At 45.0% G+C, this 11,795-nt stretch overlaps 1 protein-coding gene across 1 annotated transcript in view; it reads right to left on the bottom strand.

The window, feature by feature from the left end:
* MFAP3L (microfibril associated protein 3 like) overlaps positions 1-6,060 on the bottom strand; it is a 75,050-nt gene extending 68,990 nt beyond the window's left edge. Inside the window, exon 1 of the mRNA XM_063920631.1 lies at positions 5,940-6,060. The gene's annotated coding sequence lies outside the window, so the exon portion shown is untranslated. The remainder of the gene's footprint in view (positions 1-5,939) is intronic.
* Between the last annotated feature and the right edge of the window lie 5,735 nt (positions 6,061-11,795).

Below are 11,795 nucleotides of genomic sequence, written 5' to 3' on the forward strand. Positions count from 1 at the left end.
GAGCAGTAAAGAGGGGGCTGAGTTTGCTAGGGAGAGTGTCACATGAAGTATTTATGCCAGACTGTGTAGCATAAATGTACATTGGTTCTGCCATGCCCACAAACATTCATAAAGCATGCATCCGACATTAAAGCTAGGTACACACTGGCAGATATATTGGCTGATATATCACAAACGCAGGTCGCTCACAGACATATCATCTGGGCCCTGCAGCACAGCTGATGCCTAATATATCTACAGAATCATCGGCACATCTGGCTGTTTGTACATGCACATTTAAATGTCTGCCCAGTTGTGACGTCAGGAATGTCATATTGGGCAGACGATTGGCAAGTGTGTATGCTTACCAAATATTAGATAGGTCAGCAGGTCGGCTGTACGGACAACCCTTCGGCCAGGTGTGTACCCAGCTTGTAGCTGGAGAAGGAGTGTGGGGGGTGGACAGCAGAGTGCAGTAAGGACATGTTTGCATAACTGTGAATAGGTACACACCCAGACAGAGACGTATATATGTCTGTGAAAGGAGCATCAATTGTCTGAAGGCTGGTGCAAATACACCATAATAATGAAAGTCTTCAGCACAAGATAATGGCTTCTGAAGGGCTGATTCACAGATGCCGTCTTCTTTCTGGGTGTAGTATGAGTGGCCGGCTATCGGGATCCCGGCGCCCAGCATACCGGCACTCACCACGCTGCGGGCACGGTGGCGCACGTATTTATACTCCCACCAGGGGGGTCGTGGACCCCCAAGAGGGAGAATAGTTGTTGGTATGTCGGGTGTTGGGATTCCTGCGCCGGTATACTGAACGCCGGGATCACAACAGCCGGCATACTGAATACCACCAGTCTTCCTTGCTCATGCATATACTATAGGATTTTGTGATCGCATTTCAAAGTTTTGCTTTTTTTGTTAATTCATACACAGGTGGTAGAGTTGTGTTGGTTATATTCAAGCTTTTTTTTTTCCTTTCTTTTTTTTCTTTAGTAGAACCTAATAGTGAACTTCCCTATTAAAACACATTTATAACAATTGGGCATAAGTGTATCTGAAGTACTGTATGAGTACAATTGTTTTTCTTTTCTTACACAAAATGTGTTAATACAGTACTTAGTGCTCTTGTTGGACACTCTCGCTTCATTGGAGAGAGACTCCCACATAGCGAGCAGAGCTCATTGCAGAGACAGGATGGAGGGAATTCAATTCTGAGTGAAATGCTGCTGGACATAATTGCAATGTCTTGGCGCGTACATACAGTTTTATACTGTAGCCAACATTCGCTCACTTTCCTGTGCAAGGAATATGTAGCTAAGATATAGCCAAACAGCTTGATGGCACTCCGGGGAACAAAAGGTCAGAATGGAATTCCTCTCCAAGTGACCCACAAATGGGGTTTTTAGATCATGTTAGATGTAAAAAGAAAAAAACAGCTAAAAGCAGCTTGAATCCCCTATACCCAACGTAAGCCATTTGTGCATTGTTTATGTTCTGCAACCGCCTCACTTGTCAACAAATTGTACAGAAAATAAACATTCACAATCAAGTTTGATTGAAATGCTAAAAACCATCTATAATAATCTTCTGTCTCATGTACCAATGAAAGTAGTTAAAATTGCATGGTACAATAGATTCAAGAAAACATATAATACAGGCACAAGCGATGGAAAAAGCGTCAGAGGTGAATCTGTAGTCAGTAGCAGCTAGCTATTGTTGGTGACCCTCCACATCCTGAGCGTGTATCGGCATGACCCTTCAGGCACCTTTACATGATACAGCTACTAACAGGAGTATATCAGTGTCTCAGGATGCAGACAGCATGTCGGAACGCGGTCAGCATGTCGATATCCAATGCTGAAAGCTGGATTAGGCACATATTTACTGCCGTAAACACATAAACATTAGCCTCAGGATTAGGGTAAGAATACTTACAGCCGAAGCCGCCACTTGAGCGATATTCGAGACTGCTAGTATGTCAACATTCAGTAGTTTCGACATGCTTAATATGTTTGACATTATGACCATGAGACATTATAAATGTTGACATTCTGTCGACAAACTTTACCAAACTCCTTGTGTCTTTATGGTGGTGTCTTAATGTACTTAGACCTAGTTTTACTAGTGTCTCTTCATTTACCCATCCTGCCTCCCCAGTCATAAGGAGTCAGATGAGAACAAATCTGCATACGGACATTAGTGTACATGAGACGTACATTCAACTTAGCATCAACCCCAGTAAGTCCAAAGGAGAGAGCAGAACTGGTGACATTATTAGTTGGGGGGAAGGGGGGATTGGTATATTGCAAGTTGGATAAATCACATGAAATAACTGAAGACGTATCATACAAAGGTTAGATAAGTAGAGAGCGAACACACAGAGGTTGGATAAGTGGATCAATATTACACAGAGGTTAGATAAGAAGAGAGCTTATCACACAGAGGTTAGATAAGCCGGGAGTTTAGATAAGCAGAGAGCTACCGCACAGAGATGAGATAAATAAGAGAGGTTATACGTGCTATAGCATGTATTTTACCCCGAAACAGCTACCTAGGACCCACTTTTAGAAGATGAGCGTGGTTCCACAGGACATGCTCATTTTGCTCTGTGTTTCATCACCCTAATCAGTCAGCAACATACAGGAGGTGACTGGCTGTTTCCCCAGCCAATCACCTCCAGCAGGTGAAATGAGCGATGTACTAGATTGTGCCTGCATGCAGACCAATCTAGCACCGGTGATAGCGACGTATGGGGCCACGCATCACTATCGCTGTGGGGGGCATACACACGAGAGATCCATGCTTAAAATCTAAACAATCTAGTCAGATTGCTTAGATTTTAAGAACGGATCTCTCCGTGTCTACCCTCCCTTTAGAGGTTACATAATTAGAGAACTGTCACACAAAGATTAGATAAGAAGAGTGCCATCACATAGAGCAGTGTTCCCAAACTCAGTCACCATGGCACACTGTTGGGGAATTTCAATTGTGCCACGCTTATTACTGTGCGCCCTATGGAGCAATTCATTTGGTCCCGATACCTGTTAATTCTCGCCCCCAAATAGATCAGCTTAGCCATATATAGTAGCCACACCTGTCTAAAGTCCTGCTTAGGGTGCCCAAACTAACATTTTGACACCCAAAACACAGATTTTTCACACATTTCTGCCCGGCACCTCAGAAGACTGCGAGCAGACATGTTTTCAGACACAGAACTCAATTGAATTGCTCCGTCGGGAGCCAGCAAAACAGTTGAACAGTCCAGGTTTTAAGGTTAGCCATACTTGAGCACAGGTAACTTGGTTAGCACCTCAAGTATTTTGATCGATGCAACTGTGCTCAGGCATGGACAACCTCATTTTAGCGACTGGTAGATTTAGTATACTATAACCCAATAATAAATGAAGCTAAGATATTCATTTATTTTTAATTATGTTTCCTTACTTATAAGTAGGACAACCGGTTCACACTCCAGTCAACATAGTGTACAATATGTTACACTGTAGACAGACATCACACCGATTAGATTAAATAGAGAGCTATCACACATAGGGGGGAATTCAATTGTTTAATCGTGCACAATCTCCTGTCTAAAGTGATGGAAGATTGCGGGGCGATATTGAATTGTCCTCAGTTATCGCACCCATATCAGACGTGCCTTAGCCATGCAAAGCGGCAAAACCCGACTAAACGAATAGACGCCATGTAAAAAGTCCCATTAGGGTACCCAAACGGGTCACTTTTTGCGCATTTCAGCTCGCCACCCCCAGAGGTAGCGAGATGAAATGCAGTTTTCACACCCGTCAGCAGCAACATTTAAATAGGTGCCGGCAGGCGCGCACGGAGACTAGCGATAACATTTAAATCTAGCCCTTAGATAAGTAGAGCTATCATGCAGAGGTTAGATAAGTAGAGGGCCAGATGTTAGATAAGTAGACTTTAGACAGGTTGGATAAGTAGATATATATATATCACACAGGTTAGATAAGTAGACAGACATCATGCAGAGCTTAGATAAGTAGATAGATATAGGACATAAAGCAGGGGTGGCCAACCAGTCAGAGAAAAAGAGCCAAGAAATCTTGTTAGGTACATCAAAGAGCAGACTTCGAGCCAAAGGCGCAATTGCAAAAATGGGGTGTGACCTTGTGCCTGCTAGGCCACGCACCTGGTATAAAGTACATTGAAAAAGCCAGATCAAACATAAAATACAATGAAAAAGCCACTTCTACAGTACATCAAATAATTGAAAAAGCCAGATCCGCATAAAATATATTGAAAAGCCAGATTCACATAATACACTTCAGTTCCCCCATGTGTCACTCCAGCCGGGATCAGTACTAAATGCCGCCGGCCGGAATCCCGGCGGTCGAAATACCGCCGCCGGAATCCCGACCACACAATCCTGACAGGGGTGGCGAGCGGAATGCAGCCCCTTGCGGGCTCGCTTCGCTCGCCACGCTGCGGGCACGGTGCCTCGCTACGCTCGGCACACTATTATATTCTCCCTCTATGGGTGTCGTGGACACCCACTGAGGGAGAATATGTCGGGATTGTGGCGGTCGGGATTCCGGCGTCGGTATTTTGACCGCCGGCGGCATCTTGACCGCATCCCACTCCAGCCAGCACCCGCCTGTGTCACTCCAGCCAGCTCCCCCATGTGTATTTGGCTCCCTCAGTTCTCAGTCTACGTAGTGCTGCTTCATGTCTGGCTGGAGTGCAGCGGTTACAGATCTCTTGTGGTCACGTGACTTTGAGTGTTGGGAGCCACATTTGAATAAAGAAAGTGCCGCATGTGGCTCAAGAGCCACGCGTTGGCCACCACTGACATAAAGGTTAGATAAGTAGATACAGATATAGGACATAAAGGTTAGATAAGTAGATAGATATAGGACATAAAGGTTAAATAAGTAGACAGACATCATGCAGAGGTTAGATAAGTAGATAGATATAGGACATAAAGGTTAGATAAGTAGATACAGATATAGGACATAAAGGTTAGATAAGTAGATACAGATATAGGACATAAAGGTTAGATAAGTAGATACAGATATAGGACATAGAAGTTAGATAAGTAGAAAGCTATTATACAGCGGTTAGATAAGTAGAGAGTTATTATACAGAGGTTAGATAAGTGGAGAGCTATTATACAGAGGTTAGATAAGTAGAGAGCTATTATACAGAGGGGATCAGTACTAAATGGCGCCGGTCGGAATCCCGGCGGTCGAAATACCGACGCCGGAATCCCGACCACACAATCCCGACAGGGGTGGTGAGCGGAACGCAGCCCCTTGCGGGCTCGCTTCGCTCGCCACGCTGCGGGCACGGTGCCTCGCTACGCTCGGCACACTATTATATTCTCCCTCCATGGGTGTCGTGGACACCCACGGAGGGAGAATATGTCGGGATTGTGGCGGTCGGGATTGTGGCGGTCGGGATTTCGACCGCCGGGATTCCGGCCGGCGGCATCTTGACCGCATCCCATACAGAGGTTAGATAAGTAGAGAGTTATTATACAGAGGTTAGATAAGTAGAGAGCTATTATACAGAGGTTAGATAAGTAGAGAGCTATTATACAGAGGTTAGATAAGTAGAGAGCTATTATACAGAGGTTAGATAAGTAGAGAGTTATTATACAGAGGTTAGATAAGTAGAGTGCTATTATACAGAGGTTAGAGTGAGCTATTATACAGAGGTTAGATAAGTAGAGAGTTATTATACAGAGGTTAGATAAGTAGAGAGCTATTATACAGAGGTTAGATAAGTAGAGAGCTATAATACAGAGGTTAGATAAGTAGATAGATATGACGGAAGGTTAGATAAGTAAAACTGCTCACTAATAAGAAGTATAGATGCTGTGACAGAACACAAGCATTGGGCAGAATAACTGAGATCTGACATTGCGGCTACACAGTGCAAGGTTGTTACAGGGAGCGAATCCTCTCACCTGCTCCACGCCGGGATCCACTCTCAGCCTCGGTACCCGGCTCTATGCTGCGTAAACCTCCGGACTCCGGAGACTGCGCCGCCTCCACAGCCGCTGACACCAGAACACGCCCCTCGCCCTCATACACCTCCCACTACTCTGCACTGTCTACACGCCTCCATGTTACATTTGGACACGCCCCCAACTGCATAACCAATCACCGCTCACCTAAAGTACTACCGTCAAAGACATAGAAAAGAACCCTCAGTAGCCTATCAGCGTGCCAAGTGCCAGAACGCCCCGCCCTCTGACTTCCCAGGGGGGCGGGTTATCACGTCCTTCTGTCCTTAACTGAGACGCCCACACATTCATGAAGGCTGTTCCTCTTATCTCAGCCACGCCTACAAATCGTAGCCACGCCCTCCTTAGAGACCGGATCACTGCAGAGAGAGCGCCCCCGCGCATGCGCCGATGACTAATATCGTTTTTTTTGTTGTTGCTTTTTATTCTGTTCTTATCGAGCGCTGCTGTCTCCGCACTGTCTCTCTGGCAACGTCATGCGGCGTGTGGGCACACTGCATACTAGTACGTGGGTGCGGGTCATTTACTTCTGGGGGAGAAAAGCAGATGAAATACATCGCTGTGTGTTTGGCGTGATAGGACACTGGCAGTGGCAGCACCTGGACACATTGTCACAGAGCCTGTCTCAGTGCAGATCATTAATAGCTGCTATTGGGTTAATAGAAACTTTGAACTCTCTGACCTATGCATTGTCAGCATAACGTGCTTGCTATTTTATTGGTGCAGAAACTTGTATTAAATTTTTATATGATCACTGCTGTTTTAGGGGTCCATTTATCAATGATGAGTTTTAGCTATTTAAAACTCGCATATAATAAAAATGGTGCTCCAGTCAATCAGCTCCTGGCATGTGTTTGAAAAAATGACAGATGGGAGCTGATTGGCTGGAGCACCATTTATCATACGCAAGATAAGAAAATAGTTTGTCACTAAAAACATTAGAAAAATGCAGAAGTGAAATACAATGCAGTACACTTAAGGCCCATACATACGGTGAGATTCAGGCTATGCCCGATTCTCACTATGCGACGGGCTAGGTCGGCACATAGTCAGTATCGCAAGCACATAATGAGTGTGCTTGCGATACTGACTATGGCCCTCATTCCGAGTTGTTCGCTCGCTACCTGCTTTTAGCAGCATTGCACACGCTAAGCCGCCACCCTCTGGGAGTGTAGCTTAGCAGAATTGCGAACGAAAGATTAGCAGAATTGCAAATAGAAATTTCTTAGCAGTTTCTGAGTAGCTCTAGACTTACTCCTACACTGCGATCAGTTCAGTCAGTTTCGTTCCTGGTTTGATGTCACAAACACACCCAGCGTTCGGCCACTCCCCCGTTTCTTCAGACACTCCAGCGTTATTCCCAGAAACGCCAGCGTTTTTTCGCACACGCCCAGATAACGGCCAGTTTCCGCCCAGAAACACCCACTTCCTGTCAATCACAGTACGATCACCAGAACTATGAAAAAACCTTGTTATGCCGTGAGTAAAATACCTAACTTTTGAGTAAAATAACTAAGCGCATGCACTCTGTGAACCTTGCGCATGCGCAGTAAGCGACTAATCGCAATATAGCGAAAATCGGCAACGAGCGAACAACTCGGAATGACCCCCCATGTGCGATTTTGGATAAGTGTCAATTTTGACTATCTCTCTTATATAGTCAAAAACGAGTTTTATGGTAAGAACTTACCTTTGTTAAAACTCTTTCTGCGAGGTACACTGGGCTCCACAAGGAATGGACAATGGGGTGTAGAGTAGGATCTTGATCCGAGGCACCAACAGGCTCAAAGCTTTGACTGTTCCCAGAATGCATAGCGCCGCCTCCTATATCACCCCGCCTCCCTGCACAGGATCTCAGTTTTTAGTTAACCAGTCCAATGCAGTAGCAGGAAAAGAGACAACAACGGTTAGGAGCCACAACACCGCATTCTCACGACAGGAGACGTGTCAGCGGCTAATGCCATACCAACCCAAAGAAGCTAAGTGCGTCAGGGTGGGCGCCTTGTGGAGCCCAGTGTACCTCGCAGAAAGATTTTTAACAAAGGTAAGTTCTTACCATAAAACTCGTTTTCTGCTGCGGGGTACCCTGGGCTCCACAAGGAATGGACAATGGGGATGTCCTAAAGCAGTTCCTTATGGGAGGGGACGCACTGTAGCGGGCACAAGAACCCAGCGTCCAAAGGAAGCATCCTGGGAAGCGGCAGTATCGAAGGCATAGAACCTTATGAACGTGTTCACAGAGGACCACGTAGCCGCTGTCAAAGTCAGAAAAATATCTCTATGCACACTGCCATATTTGCACCTCATTCAGGTCCGCGCTGCGCATGCGTGCGCTCTCCCGTGAGTGCGCATACCCGCTGTTGCGTGCACCCGCTGGTGCTCGGTATGCGTATTTACGGTAAAGTTTGTATAGTCGTAGCGTGCGACTCAATCGTTACATATTTTCACTAATAAGGTATTTTATAGATCATGGTCCCTTTGATAGATTCTGAAAGTTTGGTTAACATAGCATGTTCCTGAACGGAGAGATTCCTCTTTGTATTGTACGAGGGGTCTAACAGGGGTCATACAGTAGTGTTTGGTACCCATCGGAAGAGTATTTAAATAGCAATATTCCGGTGTTGGTTTGGAGCGGATTAATCGCTCGTGCGAATAGTTATGGACATAAGAAGTTTATGTCCATTTACTATTATTTGTTCTTACTTACCGTAGTCATGCGGCGGGAAACCCAGTATCCCACCCACCTGAACAGTTGGAAACAGTCACAGCCCACCTGTATGAATCAACCTATGACCTTTTGTTATAATGCGAAGCCGAATTCCTGTGTCCAATGGACAATGAGATTGTAGGGACCATTGAATTGTATTGTGTGTGGGGCATAAATAGGCAGGCCGACCATATCCAGATTCACTCTCATCAACGGTTCTCATTGCTGATAATCGGGAGCTGGATATCGAGGCGCATGCGATCGTTCCCCTTGTGCGTACGTTTTCTCCGTAATCATATTGTCTTACTGTGAGCCATCTCTCTCTCTCTCTCTCTCTACTCTTTCTCTCGTATTTTCCTTTAATTGTATTGTATTGTATTTCCAGTGTAGTTATCTGGTTAGTTGGTTTATGTTATATTGTAGTGTATCATTTGTACTGTGATTCCTTTTGCAAGTATAATAGTTAAAATACATATAATAGGTTTTGGACCCTAAGCCCAGGTATCTGTGTATTCTTTATAGTGTTAAGTATTCTCTGAGCATCGGTGACGCTCAAGCAGCTTTGTAGTTAATCAGGTTACACCAGGTTGCACTTACACTCTGTCTCTACACTAAGGTATACTGTGTATCTCATTGTTAAAGGTATAGATATAAAGGTTTAAACGTTGTAAGCGTCTGCACCGCTGGTGATCTCCTCGTGGTCCCGAGCGTACGCTACGCTATAGCGAATCATTACGTTAGTCGGCAGCCAATAGCGTGCCTGCCTGTGATCACTGGGCCGTAAGCGAACGTGACGCTTGAGCGTCTCGACTACGGTTGAGCGATCGCTACACAACTTGCGTACCCTTACAGTACTTCTTACGTAGATAGCGTACAGTGTTCTTAGACCTCTTAAAGTGTTTTATATACGATAAATATTTAGCTTTATCAATTGGCGGCTCGCCCGTCCTTCACATATCTGCACTAGGTAGATCAGCAGACATTATCCCTCAGCAAAGGGCGGGAGGGTTGTATCCCTCGTAGTGCTGACAGGATAAGCGTCTGCTTCGCTTAAGTAAAGAGTGCTGAAGGAATCCGGGAACCGGAGGTAAGAACAAAACGCTAGTGCCTTTTAAAACTGTTTATTTTTCTGTCTTGCGTACACACGCACGCACACATATATATATCTGCATTTCTTTTTTCTTTTTCATTTTCGTATATCACTCTCCTGTCTGCCAGTTTTATAGTTGATAAAAGTGCTAAAAGAGAGTTGCCGTTATTTCATAGTTTAAGAATAGATAACATAGTTAAAGGATAGACAAACACACAGTTTTGCCTGGGAGATAAGGCGAAGTCAGTGTGTTGTGTGGTAGATGATCAAGGATCATCTACATTGATAAAAGTATAAATTGTGTTACGGTGGATCTTTGCTTTGCGTATACGTGTCTATAACAAAGACTTGCGTACGCAATCCAAAGGCCGACGCACGCAGCGTATATTACGCAACGGAGCGTCCGGTTACGCCCACGTAGCTCAAGTCACGATAAGTTGATAAATAACGCAAAGCGATAAATAACGCGAGGCGAGAAATAACGCAAGTCTATTTTTGGGTGTCCGAAATTTAATTAACAGATCCTGCTCCTAATTGGTAACACACCTTATCTAAAGAAAAATTTCTGCGCAGAAATAGAAATAGAAACAAAAGTGTACATGTGATGAGTGAGTGTTTTTACAATTTTAAAGGTTGAACCACAAGAAAAGTCGAGTACTCGTGAGGTACATGCGTGTAAGTGACGTGCACGGTGGCTAGGGAGGCATCCCTGGTTAAATATACAATTTTGAGCATTAGAGTATAGCAGACCAGGAGGTCATACTGTAACAAGACCAGGAGGTCGTACTGTAACAAGACCAGGAGGTCATAGCAGACCAGGAGGTCGTACTGTAACAAGACCAGGAGGTCATAGCAGGCCAGGAGGTCCAGGTACAGCCGACAAGGAAGTCCGCTATACAGTTCACAGGCACAACACCGAAAAGGGTTGGTGCAACACCCATATAGGCCATATAAGCTCTGGCTGAAGGAATTCGCAGCCGTAATTTTCGATTCCATTGGTCTTTCCGTACATAAGCTTAGTTGTTTGTGTACTGAACGATTGGACCGCACGTAATTGTGTACACTAGTTAGTAATCTGACCTAATACCATTAGAGTAAAGGGGTCACAAACGCTATTTGTACACTCTAACGTGATTTGTGTAATTTTTTTATTTTAAGGGAAGTTTGCTGCTCACTCAGGAACTATCCAGCAACCAATAGTTACTGGAAAGAGTAAGTGTTCTTCGGATAACCCTCGCAGGTTCCAGTAAATAGAGGTTCAGGTCGCAGGGGCCCTAGGTCGAGTACGCCAGCACCATATCGGTGTGATCAGGTCGTATTGGTCGGCGTGGGCGAGTGAGTGGGGTACTCGGTAAACCGCCACCGTCAGCCTATTGTGGACATTTGGTTTTGCGTAAGGGTTGGCTAAATAAAGCAACACTTTCGAACTATGGGGGCCACTTGTTCAGGTAGGGGGCGATCAACCTCGGTTCGGGTTGATTCAGTGGTCCGACCAATTGGGTCGGCCAGGTATATAATGTGTGAGAAATACGGAAGTCACACAGAAACTTTATGTGATGAATGGGAGAGAATGACTGTACATGACGGGGAGAAATTCCCAAGAGTAGGTAGCTTCCGCTCAGAAGTGTTACAAAATTTAAGGAGGAGGATATGTCTCATAAAATCAACAAAGAGACGAATCCAGCATTATGATTATTTACAGTTATGGCAACAGGAAGGTGAGATACAGAGAGGTTTGGCTCAGGCGGCGGGATCCGGCTCTAACAGAAAACTGATTGCCACGGCCCCACCGCCACCATACATATCAGGAGAGAAGTTGATTGCGGAGAAAGACGCACTAAGGTGTAACACAAAATCACTTAGTAACTGTGTAAATGTTAATGATAATGTTAACCCATTAACCCATGCAAGTATTAACCCGTGCAAGTTGTACCCTGTTTTGAACTTTCCTCAGGAGTGTGATCAAGAGGACGAATCGGCAACGATTTCAGCGCTCTCT

Source organism: Pseudophryne corroboree, chromosome 1, assembly GCF_028390025.1.
Source record: "Pseudophryne corroboree isolate aPseCor3 chromosome 1, aPseCor3.hap2, whole genome shotgun sequence".
Lineage (NCBI taxonomy): Eukaryota > Metazoa > Chordata > Amphibia > Anura > Myobatrachidae > Pseudophryne > Pseudophryne corroboree.